The sequence below is a fragment of the Macaca fascicularis genome, chromosome 15, assembly GCF_037993035.2.
Source record: "Macaca fascicularis isolate 582-1 chromosome 15, T2T-MFA8v1.1".
Lineage (NCBI taxonomy): Eukaryota > Metazoa > Chordata > Mammalia > Primates > Cercopithecidae > Macaca > Macaca fascicularis.
Genome location: NC_088389.1, coordinates 36,362,434 through 36,379,066, shown reverse-complemented (window position 1 = coordinate 36,379,066; position 16,633 = coordinate 36,362,434). Strand labels below are relative to the sequence as shown.

Sequence of the window (16,633 nt, the reverse complement as noted above, 5' to 3'; positions counted from 1 at the left end):
GCCGTGGGGGGCTGGGCCTGCGATTGGCAGAGCTGGGCAGGCCGGGTGGCCGCGGGAGCCCGGGAGCCAGAGAGCGGCGGCGCCGGGGGAGGCGCGGAGCCCGCCGGAGCGCGCTCCTGCCTGGCCAGCCGCCTACTCCGCCCGCCCAGCTCCACTCGGCTCAGCTGGCGCGACGGAAACTTTCCTGCAGCCACCCGGCGACTCCGCGACTCCGCGACTCCGCCGCTTCGCAACCCTGGCCCTGGGCCGCTCGGGCTCCGGAGCCTTTGGGATGGCAGCGCCCAGCGGCCCGGCCCGCGCGTAGAGGTAAAAGCTGGTGGCCGCGGCTCAGGTGGAGGGGGCCTGGGTGGTTGCCGGGAACCGAGCAGCATCCCGGGTTCGGGAGGATCCGGGGGCTCCGATGCGAGGTGTTGGGGTAGGGGACTGAGGAATGGGCGGCGACTTTGCTTTATTTACCCCGCTGTTACCCTACAGTCCCCTCTCCCGTAGGGAAATCTGCGCGATACATTGACCCTTTAAACTTTCCTGTGTGCCCTGCCCAGATCTCGACCGCCGGGACCCAGGGCTGGCGCTGTTTTCTCGGGAGAGTACAACATAGGGGATCACGAGGAAGGCGTCCCCAGCCGGGGCCCGCAGGCGGCGGGAGTTGGGGATGGGGGGTGCCAGCCTACCGATCCCCAAGGCTTCCAGCGCTCTGCCAAACTTCAGACCTTCCTCAGCTCACCCTGGGGATTGGTGATGGGGCAGCCAACCAAACCTCTCCACCCAGAGCCAGGCACCCCCTGGGGCACCCAAGTTTTGGGTGTTTTTGTTCAATCCTAGCCAATCCTAAATTATCAGGGAGGCGATTGACAGGGCTGGGTCGTTGAAGTGAGGTCTCTTTTCCGTTTCCTGGGCTGCTCTGGACCCCATCTTCCGTGAAAACAGCTTGGGCTCAGCAGAGTGGGAACAGGGACCAACGCCACCTGGTTCCAATGCTCAGCCTAGTGGGAATGACTGCAGGGTGTTCTGGTCTCAGGATGGTCCACTCTTGAGCTATCTAGTGTGAGCCATATGGAAACTCCTCTCGCTCTGGCCCCTTCTGCTGTTAAGGAGGGACATTTTACTTTAATTTTGATTGTGAGTGGGTGAGTAGGTAGCTTGTCACCAATAAGGACCAATCTTTAACATTATTCCTTCTTAATGTTAACTCCTTTCCGTGTTTTATTGACCCAGGACAGAACACCTAAGAGTAAAAAAATGGAACCAAACACCTACCTCTTGAGCCCAGGGAACCTGGGTTCCAACATCGAGCCCTGCGGCTCACTAGCTGTGTATCTGTGGGCAGGTTTCCTAACCTCTCAGAGCTCAAGGGTCCCGTCCAAGGGGGATATAGGGAGGCTTTTTCAAGGTGAGGCGTTGAAGGCGCCTGGCTCATAGGACAGCCGTCTTGTGCAGCCAATCTATACCCTGGAGCTTGTGCCCTCTTGCTGTCTGAGAGAGCCAGCATCCTCGTGCCTCAGTTTCCCCTCTTCTAGAAAGTTGGTAAGGACCAGCCCCTCTTAATCAGTCCTTTTGAGAAAAGTGCACAGTGCACACACCCACAATTTCAGTGGGTTTGTAGGCTTGGATTTAAACAGCCTCACATGTTCTTATCCCTGCAATGAACTATTCAGAATGTACAAGGCTTCTATCTATCCTGATCTCTCCCCCTTTCCCCACCCCCTTTTAGACACCTGGAGGTAACTATTGTAAATGGCAAGGAAGAGCAAATGAACTAAATAACCAGCATGATGGGGAAAAGGGCTGACCTGCAGAACCTGGCCCAAAGTCACCTTCAAGATCACCTTGCCCCCCTAGCCCCCCATTCTTCCTTCCCTGGTGCTGTGTCCCTACTTGGTGAACATCTAGTCTTTTTTTGCTAGGGTCCTATAGTAACAGTGAATTCACTAGACAGTTGGTTTCATGATTGGGAAACTCTTGGTTTCATGATTGAGCAACATTCTTCCTGTTTGGGACAGAAATCTGTGTCTCTATGACTTCTATCCACTGGCTCTGGAACAACCCTTGGGGCATCTCTTACTGTCTCAATTATTCACTGTGGTCCCCTGGTGCCTGGCATTCTGTTCCGTCCCTTCAGTATTCAACACACAGGCACTGAGGTTGGTAATGATCATAGCACTGTTTATTGAGTGTTTATTATATGTCAGACCCTGCCCTGAGGACTTTACACATATTATTTTCTTGCACCCATAAAACAAACCCATGAGGTTGATTATTTTCTTATCTTCATTTTGCATATAAGAAACTGGTTTAGAGAGGTTAAGGGACTTACCCAAGATCCTACAACTGGCAAGAGGCTGGCTGGGCTGTGCACCAAACTCAGCATCTGTATCTGTCTTTAGAGCACATGCTTCGCTTTTGACCTTTGCTTGCATACATGCCTCTCTGTGTGTGTGTATGTGTGTGCCCACGTGCGTGTGCACGTGCATGACTGTGTGCCTGGGACTAGTGTGTGACAGCAATGCTTTTATCACAAGCACCTGGAGCACCTGTTAAAATGCAGATTCCTCATCTCTACTCCAGGCCCTCGGATCTGCACTTTAAACCACCCCCCACCCCCACCCCCACCCAGCCCAGGCCATTTCCCTGCAGGTCACAGTTTGAGGGCCATAGCACTAAGGTACTCTTAGGAAGAGGATGTGGAATATAGGTTTCAACAGATCTGAATTTAGTCTTGGCTTCACTCTCTGGAGCTGATCACTTTTCCTTTCTAGGGCTTTCTTCCAAGTTAAGATGGGCATGCTCTTCCATCCACTGGTGGGTGGAATGGAGCAGGCCCTTGGCTGATGGGAGCCCTGGCAAAGCTTCTCCTGCCACAAGTGGATGTGCTTGCGGGCAGACCCGTGGCACCCCCAAGATCACTGGCCTCTGCTTTCTAGGATTGGTGTGCCTTAGATGAGGCCCTCGTGCTCAGGTTATTTTATTTTGGAGACAGGGACTCACTCTGTCGCCCAGGCTGGAGTGTAGTGGTACTATCATAGCTCACTGAGGTCTCAAACTCCTGTGCTCCAGTGATCCTCCCACCTCAGCCTCCTTAGTAGCTGGGACTACAGGCACATGCCACCATGCTTTGCTAATTTTTAAATTTTTAGTAGAGATAAAGTCTTGCTATGTTGCTCAGGATGGTCTCGATCTCCTGAGTTCCTGATGCTCCTGCCTCAGCCTCCCAAAGTGCTGGGATTGTAGGTGTGAGCCACCGTACCCAGCCTCTGCTCAGGTTTTTCACCCGCAGTGGTGGGGACCCTGGAGAGGCTGGCGGAAACCTCTCCCTCCCCTCTACACCTTCTTCCTCCATCCTCCTATGGTGGCCTCTGGCCCTCTAGGAGAAGGTGTTGGGCCTTCATCTCGGGGGGAGAGGAGTGGGGTGGTTCTGTTGTGTGCCCATCTGTGTTTTTTTTTTTTTTTTTTTTTTTTTTTTTTTGAGACAGAGTCTCGCTCTGCCGCCCAGGCTGGAGTGCAGTGGCGTGATCTTGGCTCACTGCAAGCTCCGCCTCCCGGGTTCATGCCATTCTCCTGCCTCAGCCTCCCGAGTAGCTGGGACTACAGGCGCCCGCCACCTCGCCCGGCCAGTTTTTTTGTATTTTTTAGTAGAGACGGGGTTTCACCATGTCAGCCAGGATGGTCTCGATCTCCTGACCTCGTGATCCGCCCGTCTCGGCCTCCCAAAGTGCTGGGATTACAGGCTTGAGCCACCGCGCCCGGCCCCATCTGTGTTTTTTATCGCCATCCTTTCCCTTGGAGGATTGCTCTGTGGGCCATTGGGCAGCTCTGGAGAAATGTCTGGGGAAAATGTGAGGTTGCCTGGCCTGGGCTGACTCAGGAGATACAGGGTAAGGAATCACATAGACCCCCGCTGTGTCACAATTCTGGCCTACCAGTTGTGCTGTAGACAGGGTGCTTGTTCTGCCTTGGACCTGTTTGATCCTGCTGAAAGCACAAAATTATTAAACACCTCATTTTATGAAAGAGGTCACTGGAGTCCAGGAAACTACAGTGACATTTCCAAAGCCCCAATGTGTGTATGTGGGCAGGGGATGGCATGGTGATAAAAGTCAGGACCTGAATCCAGGTGCCTTGACAATAAGGCACTCTGGCCTTTTTTGCAGTCTATTTTATGCCTTACTATTTTTCTGCCCTACCTGGTTGTGGCTTTGGTGCCAGAGCCCTCACCTGGAAGCTTGAAGACCTGGGCCATGATCGGGCTGTGTGATCCTGGGCAGGGCTGGTCATCTCTTACAACGTTAGGTTTCTCTTCTGTAAAGGGGCTGGAGGTGGGGCTTGTTGGCCAGATCTCTGAGGTTCTTTCCCACCTTGACGTTCACAAGTTGGACTCTGTCTGCATTTCCTCTCTGCATTTCTAGGGAGAGGTTATGGGCTCAGGGCATGGGTGAAGGGTTGAGTTGGGCTGGAGGGCAGAGTGCTCCATGGGAATTACTATGAAAGGGGCCAGAAGGGCTCTTATGGGAATGGTGGCCAGTGGGGCCGGGACACCTAGGGGCAGTCCAGTGGGGGACAGGTAGTGGAGGAAGCCCAGGGGAGGGGGAGATCACTTACCTTAGAATTACACAGTATTTTGCACCCTGATCCTTGCAAGAAGGTGACGGTGGGAATGATGGGGGGGTCAAGGGCAGGAGCCAAGGGGGAGTGTGGGGGCACTAGGGCCTACCCCACTGCAGCCCCTCTCAGCCCTGGGTAGTCTTGACCAGGAGACAAGGGGGACACATAAGGACCTTGTCTCCCTTCCAAGCCATCATATATCTCTCCTCTGGGCTTCCTCAGCCTTTCCTGAATCTGACCTGAATGATTCTAACCTCTCCCTGGAGCGAGCAGCTGGCTGAGGGGGTCCAGCTGCCCGTTTCCCATCCCAGGTGAGCCTCCAGCAGCACAGCTTCCTGAAGTAACCCTTGGTAACCGCAGCCTCTGCTGGCCACTTACTGTCATGTGAGTGGCTTCCTGTTAACCACGAGATCAAAGCCAAGCTCCCTGGCCTGGCAAACACAGCCCCATGGCTGGCTCCAGTTTTCCTCCCTGCCTCTTCTTTCTCTGCTCTTCAGGTTTTATGTTGCCTGGACTTTGCCTGTGACTTCCAGAATGCCCTTTTCTCTCTGCCACTGCTTACTGCCCAAATTCTTCCTGCCCCTCTGGGTGTAGCACCAATTTCACCTCCATTTGGTCTCATTGCCCCTCTAAGGGTGAGCCGTTCCCCACTGAGGTCCTGGCTTGCAGCTCTTTCTTACTAACTGCCCTGCTTTGACTGGCATTGTCTGCTTGCCTGTCCCCTGTGATGGGCTCTGGGCTCTAGAAATTGCTCTAGTAAATGCCCTAGTGAATGCTTGGAAAGCTTTGTAGAGTTGGACTAGCTTTGAATCAGGCATGATTTTTCCACTCCTGCTCCAACTGCTGTGCCTGCACCCTGCTCCTCAACACAGTCAAGTGGGGGAGCCTCGCAGTCAGCTCTGGGCAGGGCTGGCTCTAGCAAGCGACAAGTAACAGATGGAGAGATGCCTATGGTTTGCAGAGGACTTATCTGCTTCGTTTGGATTGTTCTTTCTTTTCTTTTCTTTCTTTTTTTTGAGACAGGGTCTCCTTCTGTTGCCCAGGCTGGAGTGCAGTGGCATGATCTTGACTCACTGCAACCTCCGCCTCCCAGGCTCAAACGATCCTCCCACCTCAGCCTCTCGAGTAGTTTGGACTACAGGTGCTCGCCACCATGCCCAGCTAATTTTTGTATTTTTTGTAGAGACAGGGTTTCCCCATGTTGCCCAAGCTGGTCTCGAACTCCTGAGCTTAAGTGATCTACCCACCTCAGGCTCCCAAAGTGTTAGGATTACAGGCATGAGCTACCATGCCCGGCCCCATCATTTGGATTGTTATTGACCTGCTTCTTAAAAAAAAACTTTATTCTGGCTGTGTGGCATCAAGTGGGACGGGCCTAGAAGCAGGTTGGGGAAAGCCACCTGTCAGTGTCCGTCCCCAGCTACGGGCTGAATTTCAGGTCTCAAATGAGAATAGCCAAATTCACCTGTTCTTTAGAATTATTATTGGTTTTTTTGAGACAGGATCTCACTCTGTCACTCAGGCTGGAGTGCAGTGGCGTGATCTTGGCTGACTGCAACCTCCACCTCCTGGGCTCAAGTGATCCTCCCATCTTAGCCTCCCTAGAGTATCTGGGACTACAGGCGCGTGCCGTCATGCCTGGCTAATTTAAAAATTGTTCTTCTTGTAGAGATGAGGTCTCACTATATTACCCAGGCTGGTCTTGAACTCCTAGGCTCAAGCAATCCTCCCACCTTGACCTCCCAAAGTGCTGGGATTGTATGCATGAGCCACCGCACCCGGCTTCTTTAGAATTCTTAAGAGTGTTTAGGGCCGGGTGCGGTGGCTCAAGCCTGTAATCCCAGCATTTTGGGAGGCCGAGACGGGCGGATCACGAGGTCAGGAGATCGAGACCATCCTGGCTAACACGGTGAAACCCCCTCTCTACTAAAAAATACAAAAAACTAGCCGGGCGGGGTGGCGAGCGCCTGTAGTCCCAGCTACTCGGGAGGCTGAGGCAGGAGAATGGCGTAAGGCTGAGGCAGGAGAATGGCGTAAACCCGGGAGGCGGAGCTTGTAGTGAGCTGAGATCCGGCCATTGCACTCCAGCCTGGGCGACAGAGCGAGACTCCGTCTCAAAAAAAAAAAAAAAAAAAAAAAAAAAGAGTGTTTATAAAGTACTTGTGAAGGGCCTGTGGGGGTCATTGGGATTGTGTTGGGGGCCCACAGACATGGTCCCCACAGACATGGACATCGAGGAGTCACATGGCTTTTCTAGGGTTGCACCATTATTTGTGGCCAGAAAGTTCACAGAAACATCTGTCCCTGAGTTCAGAGGGGACTGTTGAGCCTCAGAGGCCAAAAGGCAGAGAAAAAAATGAGGACCAAGAATACATATGAACGCTGGGTGTGCTAGCTCATGCCTGTGATCCCAGCACTTTAGGAAGCCAAGGCGGCAGGTCACCTGAGGTCAGGAGTTCAAGACCAGCCTGGCCAACATTGTGAAACCCCGTCTTTAATAAAAATACAAAAAAGGAAAACAAAAAAAAAAAGAAATTAGCCAGGTGTGGTGGTGCATGCCTGTAATCCCAGCTACTCAGGAGGCTGAGGCAGGAGAATTGCTTGAACCCAGGAGGCGGAGGCTGCAGTGAGCTAAGATGGCACCACTGCACTCCAGCCTGGGTGACAGAGTGAAACTCTGTCTCAAAAAAAAAAAAAGTATGCTAAAACACAAAGCATTTATACCACACTTTCTGGTGTGCAAGGTGCTTTCTTCAGAGGGTCCCCTCCCAGTCCCCCTGTAACTTTCTGCTGAGGAAACCAAGGCTCTGAGGAAACACAGCTCAGCTCCCGTGGCTGGAGGGACCCAGCTCAGGACTTCCCTGACTCCCCTCACTCCAGGTCCAGTGCTCACGGGCAGGGCTCAGAGTGGGTGCTGGAAGCAGGCTGTCCTTATTGACGGCTCCCAATTCAGAGTAAGGATTTTTTTTTTCTTTGACATTCTTGTGTTGGAATCACTTTCCCTGTTACTATCATTGGATAAGCGTGAACTCAGGCAGTAGGGGGTGAGGGGGGTGGGACCAGGGAGAATGGCAGCATCCTTCTTTTTTTTTTTTTCTTGAGATGGAGTGTCGCTCTGTTGCCCAGGCTGGAGTGCAGTAACACGATCTCAGCTCACTGCAACCTCTGCCTCCTGGGTTCAAGCAGTTCTCCTGTCTCAGCCTCCTGAGTAGTTGGGACTACAGGTGCATGCCACCACGCCTGGCTGATTTTCATATTTTTAGTAGAAACAGGGTTTCACCGTATTGGTCAGGCTGGTCTCAAACTCCTGACCTTAAGTGATCCACCTGCCTGGGCCTTCCAAAGTGCTGGGATTACAGGCATGAGCCACCACGCCTGGCCGGCAGTGTTCTTAAGAATGTAGCGAACGCCTGTGCAGATGGGCCAGGTGACCAGGTCAGAGATCTCTGTCCTGAAGTAGGAAGCCCTCTCTCCTTGTAGGTGACAGTGGCTGATACCTAGTAAAGACTCATCTTGGAGTGAGGTCTGATGGATGCTAGGATACTGGAGGGAGAGGAGAGAGATTGATGATAGGCTGGTTTTATGTTCAGATACTCCTATCATTCCTTTGGGTTTTTCTTATTTTTTTGAGATGGGGTCTTGCTCTGTCACCTAGGCTGAAGTGCAGTGCCACAATCATGGCTCACTGTAGCTTGAACTCCTGGGCTGAACCAATCCTCCCATCTCAGCCTCCCAAGTAGCTGGTACTGCAGGCAAGCACCACCATGGCCAGCTATTTTTTAAAAAATTTTTTTGTAGAGATGGGGTCTTGCTGTACTGTCCAGGCTAGTGAACTCCTGGCCTCAAGCAATCCTCCCACTTAAGCAATCCTCCCACTTCAGCCTCCCAAAGTGCTGAGATTACAGACATGAGTCACCACTTCATCGTTCCTTTGTTACTTCCTGTCCTACTTACTGTTGCCTTATCAGTTTATCTGTCTCTGCCCCTACCCCTGTCCCTAGACAGAGCATCCTAGCACAGGTGCCTCATGGTTTTCCCCTCTGGGTGACCCTAGAGCAAGACTCACCTCTTAAGAGGGGAGGGGAGGGAATGTGAATAAGTAAATAAATAAGCAGATGAATGAAGGACTCTTCTCAGCATCTTTGGTGACCTTGTCTGACTATCACTGGCTGTAGAATGTGTGACAACTGAGTCCACCAGACAATGGCTATTTGCCGGGGGCAGCAGGACCCAGCCAGACATAATGGAAGCAGGCCCTGGCCGGAGCAAGGACCTCAGAGCCTTTCCCGGCAGAGGGAACGCTGTCAAAGCTGGTGCTGCTTCCGGGAGGAGAGAATTCCCAAAAGGCTCTGTCAGCCCCTCTGATAGGGATCTGCAGGGTGTGTGAGAGATTTGTTTTTCAGCCAGGATGTGGGGAGTTAAAAATAGACACCCTAATCCCTTGAGTTCGTGTCACACTTGACGCTGTGCAGAGCCCTATGGCTCCATTATCTCACTTGAGTGGCTCGGCAGCCTTTGACGTGGGGAGAGGTTGCGCTGCCCGCTTTATAAACGAGCGTGTGGAGGTGTGCACCCAATTTCTCACTTGAGACTGTACCCCAAATTCAGTGGCAGAACCTGTCTGATCCCCAGTCCCTGGGGTCTGTGTTTTATATTCTTAGGAGAAGCCAGATGAGAGTCAACAGGCTCCAGGAGGGAAGCGGGTTGGTGGAAACAATAGGTGTAGATTTTTAAGCAAAGCAGCAAGGATGGCAGGGAGACTAAGAATGAATCGAAGTCCCAGGGAGCAAAGGCTCAGGATGGGCTTGGGGAGCAGCTAAGGACTGTAATTGAGTTGAAGCAGGAGTTGGGGGGCGGGTAAGGTAGTGATGGGAATAAAGCAGAAAAGTACCATCAGGACCCCAAATCGAGGACCTAGAATGCCATGATAAGGATAGTGAACGTAAAGCTGTAGGCAATAGGGAGCCATTGAGGATTACAGAGCACAGTAGCTTCCTGCTGTAACAACCATGCATTGCAATGACGCGGTGACTTTGCTATAGGTATTACTTTATGGTGTTTGACAGAATATATATTTTTTAAACTCTCAGAAGACACCTGTCCATCCTGACCTCTCCTTATGGAACCTTGCATCATGCTGTGGGGAGCACCCCATTTTCTGCTGCCTTTTGGTTTTGGGAGGAGCCCACTCTGGGGCAAAGTCTGTAACTAGGTTTCTTGGCTTTTTCTAGTTTTTGTTTGTTTGTTTGTTTGTTTTTGAGATGGCATCTCACTCTGTCGCCCAGGCTAGAGTGCAGTGGCGTGATCTCAGCTCACTGTAACCTCTGCCTCCCGAGTTCAAGCGATTCTCCTGTCTTAGCCTCCCCGGTAGCTGGGACTACAGGTGTGTGCCACTACGCCTGGCTAATTTCTTTGTATTTTTAGTAGAGATGGGGTTTTGCCATGTTGGCCGGGCTGGTCTTGAACTTCTGACCCCAGGTGATCCGTCCGCCTTGACCTCCCAAAGTGCTGCGATTACAGGTGTGAGCCACTGCGCCCAGTCTTCTAGTTTTTAATCTAGGTGCTCCTGGTTGTCCGTCTGTCTTTCCCATGGTGGGAGGAATTAAGTGAGAGGGAGGAGGTAGTGGCTGAAGTACTGGAGGAAGGCTTTTCCTCTCTCCTGACCTGACTCATTGAAACTTTTATAGGATGTCTGGCGCATCTGACCCCCTGCTACTGACAAGCTCCCAGACCACCAGGATCATTTTTCTCTTCTTCCCAGTTCCACCCCTCCTGCTTTGGGACCCCCATTCGGCTCCCAACTTCTCCAGGGAGCCGCACCAATCGTTTCAGCAACACTGGCCTTTTCTGCACGTTTTAGTGCCCATGGCCCGCTAACTTGTACCTTCTTTGCTCCTTCCCTAGCTAGGCCAAGGCCCCTGGTGGGCAGGACAGGAGCTAAGAAAGATCTGAGCTGGACAGACCATTGGAAATCTTCTGGTGTAATCCATCCATTTTAGAATTAGGGAGATAGAGGCCTGGGTTTGCCTAAAACTTCATGACAAGTTCCTGGCAGAGCTGGGATTCAAACCTGGATCTCCAGGGCTATCTTGGTCCTTGGCTGCAACATCACCCACTTCTCAGAGCCACCCTGCTTCTCAGCCCCAAGAACCAAGAATTCCCAGCTCTGCAAGAATCACAGTTTTGCAGCCTTGGCTCCTCCTAGGCCTGGGAGCCAGCAACGCCAAGCCTGCAGGTTCCCAGAGAGGGCTCCTGGCGTCGGTGTGGCTTAGTCACAGGGATGAGATCACTACTCACCTCTGGATAGGGGAGGATGCCAAGGTTTGGGAACTTTCACTCTGATGCACTTGATTTTGTGTGTGTGTGTATAAGAAAAACAAACCTGTTGGTTGGGACTTTGTACTTGGCTCATGAACTGTGGGCTTGGGGAAGCTGCTGGGGCATGATAAGCACTTGTACTATGCCATCTCACAGCTTCCCCGGACAGTGGCTCTGTGTCAGGAAGGAGCCCGGCCCAGGCCCAGAACCTGGTGTTAGCATTTGCTCTGCCTCACATTGGCTGTGTGACCCTGAGCATGGTGCATGACCTCTCTGGGCTGTAATGATAATATCTAGCAGCTCACACTTTCTGAGTGCTTTCCATGGGTCAGTCACTCGGCTTAAGGCTTTCCAAGCATCAGCCCATTTAGTTCTCACAGTAGACCCGTGAAGTCCTGTTTTCATCTCTGTTTTGCAGATGAGGAAACTGAGTTCCAGAGAGGAGGAGTGACTTGCCTAAGGTCACCCAGCTGGGAAGGGCAGAGCCAGGGTTTGAATACAGGTCTTCCCAACTCCAAAGCCTATGGTGTCAGGCACTCTGCTGCCCTGCCCTCTAGCTGCAGGGCTACCTCCTGAGGGATTATGGAAGTATGGAGAAAGCAGGTGTAATTAAGCAGGTGAGGGGTGGGAAGGTGATGAATGAAGGGTCTTCTACACTGATATCATTCTCCATCTTCCCACTGTCCAAGAATAGTCAGAGGTGGGCACAGAAGAGAGCAGGTACAGCGGTATCCAGGCTCCATGAGAGGAAGGGCTCATTTGAAGACATGATTTCATGGACTGCCAGTCCTGGGCCTATCTCTTTCCACCCCCTATAGGTCACTGGCTTTTTGGATGTTGATTGTAATTCCTTTCCCATCCTCCCCTAGAAGGTACCTTCAAGGCAGGGGCTTGCTAAGGGACTTCATTTTGAGCAGAGTAACCATAAGGTTGTTTGTTTGTTTGTTTGTTTGTTTGTTTGTTTTTGAGACAGTCTCACTCCATCACCCATGCTGGAATGAGTGGTGCAATCTTGGCTCGCTGGAACCTCTGCTTCCTGAGTTCAAGCAATTCTCCTGCCTGAGCCTCCCGAGTAGCTGGGATTATGGGCGCCTGCCACCACGCCTGGCTAATTATTGTAATTTTTGGTAGAGACTAGATTTTGCCATGTTGGCCAGGCTGGTCTCGAACTCCTGACCTCAACTCCTGAGGCCTGCCTCAGCCTCCCAAAGTGTTGGGATTACAGGTGTGAGCCATCGTGCCCGGCGTTGACCATAGCGTTTTGATTCAGATTTGGAACAGAAATCTGTTGATGGCCACTGAATCCTGGGCTTGGGGTAGGAGCTAGGGAAAGCACCAAGTAACTCGTTCCCATCCCAAGGAAGCTAAGTACAGCAGACAGGGTAAGGAGGTGTGTGTGGTCTAAGGTTCATCAAACAGACCTGGCTTTGAGTTCTGGCTGCTCTACCTACCAGCTGTTTGACCTTGGACAAAGTTATCTTATTTCTCTGATCCTCAGTATTCTTAACTATAAATTGGGGATAATAATGCCTATTTTTAGGGCTGTTATTAGATTAATTAAAAAAATTTTTTTTTGAGACAGGGTCTCACTCTGTTGGCCAGGCTGGAGAGCAGTGGTGCGATCTCGGCTCACTGTAACCTCTGCCTCCTGGTTCAAGAAATTCTCCTGCCTCAACCTCCTGAGTAGTTGCGATTACAGGTGTGTGTCACCACACCCATCTGATTTTTGTATTTTTAGTAGACACGGGGTTTCACCATGTTTGCCAGGGTGGTCTCGAACTCCTGGCCTCAAGTGATCCACCTTCCTTGGCCTCCCAAATTGCTGGGATTATAGGCATGAGCCACCGCGCCCGGCCTAGATTAAAATTATACATGCAGAGAAAGAACACAGTACAGTGTCTGCACATCATAAACATTTAATAAATGCTACAGTTTTGCTTTTACTTATTATTTGCATTATTACTACTGATGGTCTTCTTAATGCACTTTGCAGCAGTCTTGGGATCCTCTGGCCATACCCCTTTCCAGAACTTACTGCCTTTGGTGAAGGTAGTTCTGAGTAGGGGAAGGTCTGAATTAAAGAGTCAGTCTAGGAAACATAGGAAAACCCTATCTCTACAAAAATAACAATAATAATAAATACCTGGGACTGGTGGTGTGTGCTTGTAGTCCCAGCTACTCTTGAGGCCGAGGTGGGAGGATTGCTTAAGTCCGGGAGGTTGAGGCTGCAGTGAGTTGGAGCCATGATCGTGCCACTGCACTCCCACTTTGGTGACAGAATGAGACCCTGCCTTGAAAAAAAATTATTATTTTTAATGTGAATGATTTTTCTCTTGGAGATACACAGGGTCTCATATCAGCCGGAAAAAAAGGTGTCTGAACATGGGTTTTTAAGGAAGCTACTTTGATGAATAGAGAAAGGGGATAATAGAGAAAAAGATTTCTTTAAGGTGCTTAAAATGTATCTTTTGCACGGTATTTTCCCCTGTGAGCCTGTTTCTGCTGTGTAAGTCACGGGGTGAGTGTTTGTTGAAGCAGGCATGCTGGGTTAAGGTGGGGCAGGGCGAACTCCAACAAGTCTCAGCTGCTGCTCCTCCCTCCCTCCCTCCCGAGAACCGCCAAGGTCCCCCTTAGAGAGACAGCCTGCTCAGCCTTTGGGGAAGCCACACATTGGTGAAGTTGGTGTAGACAGCAGTGTGTGTGTGTTTGTGTGTTGTGTGTATGTGTTGGTCGGGGGAGGTGAGAGGTCTAGGGGGTTTCCCAGAGGAAGAAAGGCTAGAGCCAGGCCCAGGAGGACAACTGCTCAGGTTTCTGCAAACAGGATTGCAAAATCACTTTTCACGAGCTTACCCGGTTCTCCATCGGAGTCTTGCAGGCAGGTCAGCTGGGAGCCCCCAAGCTTGGCAGTTAGGACACTTGGGGAGGTGGGGGAGGGGAGGATGTCAAATCCTGCCTCAGTTTCCCCATTTGTCCTGGCTATTCCTAGAGCCCCGTTTATCTAGGTCATGCTTTTGGACAGGAAGCAGAGAGATGTGGAAGGAGAAGATGCGGGTTTGGGATAAGAGTTGAGTGTGTCACTTCCCACTGTGTGCCCTCAGGCAGGTCTGGTCCTTCCTTCTCCAGCTGCCTCGGCTCCTCAGTGTTTTGAGGCTTCAGTGAGGTAACGTGTGTAAAGTGCTTAGCACAGAGCTGGCCTGAGGTAGTGCCTGTAATTAGAAACCACCTTGGCCACTGTTGTTTTTAGCTTGGGACCCACCTCACCCCGACCTGACCGCCCTCTCCTCTTGCCTTCCCCGGAGTTCCTGTTTGTTTTTGACATCCTCCTCACCAACTAATGCAGGGATTTTTAAAGTATTTATATCCTTGCTGGAATTTCTCTTCGCATTGTTTAGTTAATTACCAAATTAAATTACAGCAAATAATTTCACTTCCTTTCCAGTGCTAGGGCAGGAAGTGGCCCGGTGCCTTTTTTACTGTGATTGAGATGATTATTGAGATATTTGATGATAATGATGTCTCCTTCCCTTGAAAGGGTCGCTTCCTCTTAGATCAGCTCCACTGGCCCCATAAATCAAGTAGCAGCCATATGTGCTTGGAACATAAATCTTGTTGAGGATGTTGATGCTTTGACCACGTGTGGTTTTTGGTGTTTGGGCAACTCGAAAACTCGCGGAGGGATAGTCGGACTCCCTTTAAAGATTCAGAACAAATGACCTATGTGCTTATTGGAGAAGTGCTGTCCAATGGCATACAAATTAAAAATCAAGGCACAGGGAGAAGGCTTCAGATGGCAAGAAATCAGTGGCTCTTCTCCACACCTTGACAGTGTTGATAAGTGTTGGCTTTTGCCCTGTCCCTTGTGGCTCCAGGGTGGTGAAGCAGATTGGATAAAGATATGGGGTTGAAACTGATGTGTTGGGGGACTTCAGATCCCTGCCCTGCCACTTAGTAGCTACGGGAATTAATTGCGGCCACTTAACTTTCCCTGGGTTCTAAAACAAGGGATACAAGATAACTGGTTTCATAGGTCTATGTTGTAAGAGTTTTGCTTCACACAATGCCTGGCACATGATAAGCACTGGTAAGTAAGCCATTACTTTTAACTCACGGATCCTCATCATGTTCTTTACCCAAAGACCCTTCCCATCCTACCTTTCTAGCCTTGACCTCCTTCTTGCAAGATGATAACCAGGACTCAATGTGTCCAGGACTCTGCCACCTCTGCACTTCTTTTTTTTCTTTCTTTCTTTCTTTTTTTTTTGAGATGGAGTCTCACTCTGTCGCCCAGACTAGAGTGCAATGGCATGGTCTCCGCTCACTGCAACCTCTGCCTCTTAGGTTCAAGCAGTTCTCCTGCCTCAGCCTCCCAAGTAGCTGGGATTACAGGCATGTGCCACCACGCCCGGCTAATTTTTGTATTTTCAGTAGAGATGGGGTTTCACTGTGTTGGCCATGCTGGTCTCAAACTCTTGATCTCGTGATCCACCTGTCTCGCCTTCCCAAAGTACTGGGATTACAGGCGTGAGCCACCACATCTGGCCCCACCTCTGCACTTCTGTTACGCAGTTTCTACTATTTGGAACATCCCCTACTTGGTCTCTGCCCATAGAATCCTTTCTTTTTCTTTCTTTCTTTTTTTTTGAGATGGAGTCTTGCTCTATTGTCCAGGCTGGAGTGCAGTGGTGTGATCTTGGCTCACTGCAACCTCTGCCTCCCGGGTTCAAGTGGTTCTCCTGCCTCAGCCTTCTGAGTAGCTGGGACTATAGGGGTGTGCCACCGCGCCCAGCTAATTTTTGTATTTTCAGTAGAGACGGGGTTTCGTCATGTTGGCCAGGATGGTCTTGAACTCTTGACCTCAGGTGATCCACGAGCCTCGGCCTCCCAAAGTGCTGGGATTACAGGCGTGAGCCACCGTGCCTGGCCTCTTTTCCTTTCAGAACTTATCTCAAGCGCTGTGCTGTCCATTAAGTTTCCTATGGCCCCTCAACATTAACTGCCTTAGTGTAGGACACGGCAGCCAAGGACCTGCTCTCAAATAACTTTCTCTTTTTTTTTTTTTGAGACAGAGTCTTGTTGCCCAGGCTAGAGTGCAATGGCACAATCTCAGCTCACTGTAACCTTGGCCTCCCTGGTTCAAGCAATTCTCCTGCCTCAGCCTCCCGAGTAGCTGGATTACAGGTGCTCAACACCATGCCCAGCTAATTTTATATTTTTCGTAGAGACAGGGTCTCACCACATTGGCCAGGCTGGTCTCGAACTCCTGGTCTCAAGTGATCCACCTCCTTTGGCCTCCCAAAGTGCTGGGATTACAGGTGTGAGCCACTGTGCCTGGCCTTAAAGAACTTTTGGTCTTGTTGAGGTGGCGAGATGGGCATATGGAATAGAGACAGATTAACTGCTAATTTTGTGTCCCTGGGCCCACATGTAACAGGAGCCCTGGGACCCTGTTGTGTCCCTGCCCAAGGAGGGACACGAGAGTCAAATGTCCTTTGAGATCCCAGCCCTGTTTCTGGGCCTGGGACCCCAGAATTTGACCCCACTTGCCTCCCACCCTGATCCCTGGGGATTCCTGTGGCCCTACTGTGGATGCCTCCTGCAGGATGTAGGCGAGGGAGGGGCGGGAAGGCTGCAGGGAAGAGAAGAGCCTGCTGTTTATCCAGGCACAGCCTTTTCTTGCCTTTCTGGGGGAAAATGCTCCTTTTGGAGTTCTCTTTTT

The 16,633-nt window shown here is 51.1% G+C and overlaps 1 protein-coding gene across 22 annotated transcripts in view; it reads left to right on the top strand.

Moving 5' to 3' along the window:
• The window catches only part of DAB2IP (DAB2 interacting protein), a 216,603-nt gene that overhangs the window by 31,654 nt on the left and 168,316 nt on the right, over positions 1-16,633 (top strand). For 7 of the 22 annotated variants that reach the window (XM_074016657.1, XM_074016653.1, XM_074016650.1 and 4 more), the window contains exon 1: positions 69-306. The exons of the other annotated variants lie outside the window; for them this stretch is intronic. The gene's annotated coding sequence lies outside the window, so the exon portion shown is untranslated. Of the gene's footprint in view, positions 1-68; positions 307-16,633 lie in introns of those variants that run through there. 22 annotated transcript variants of the gene reach the window in all.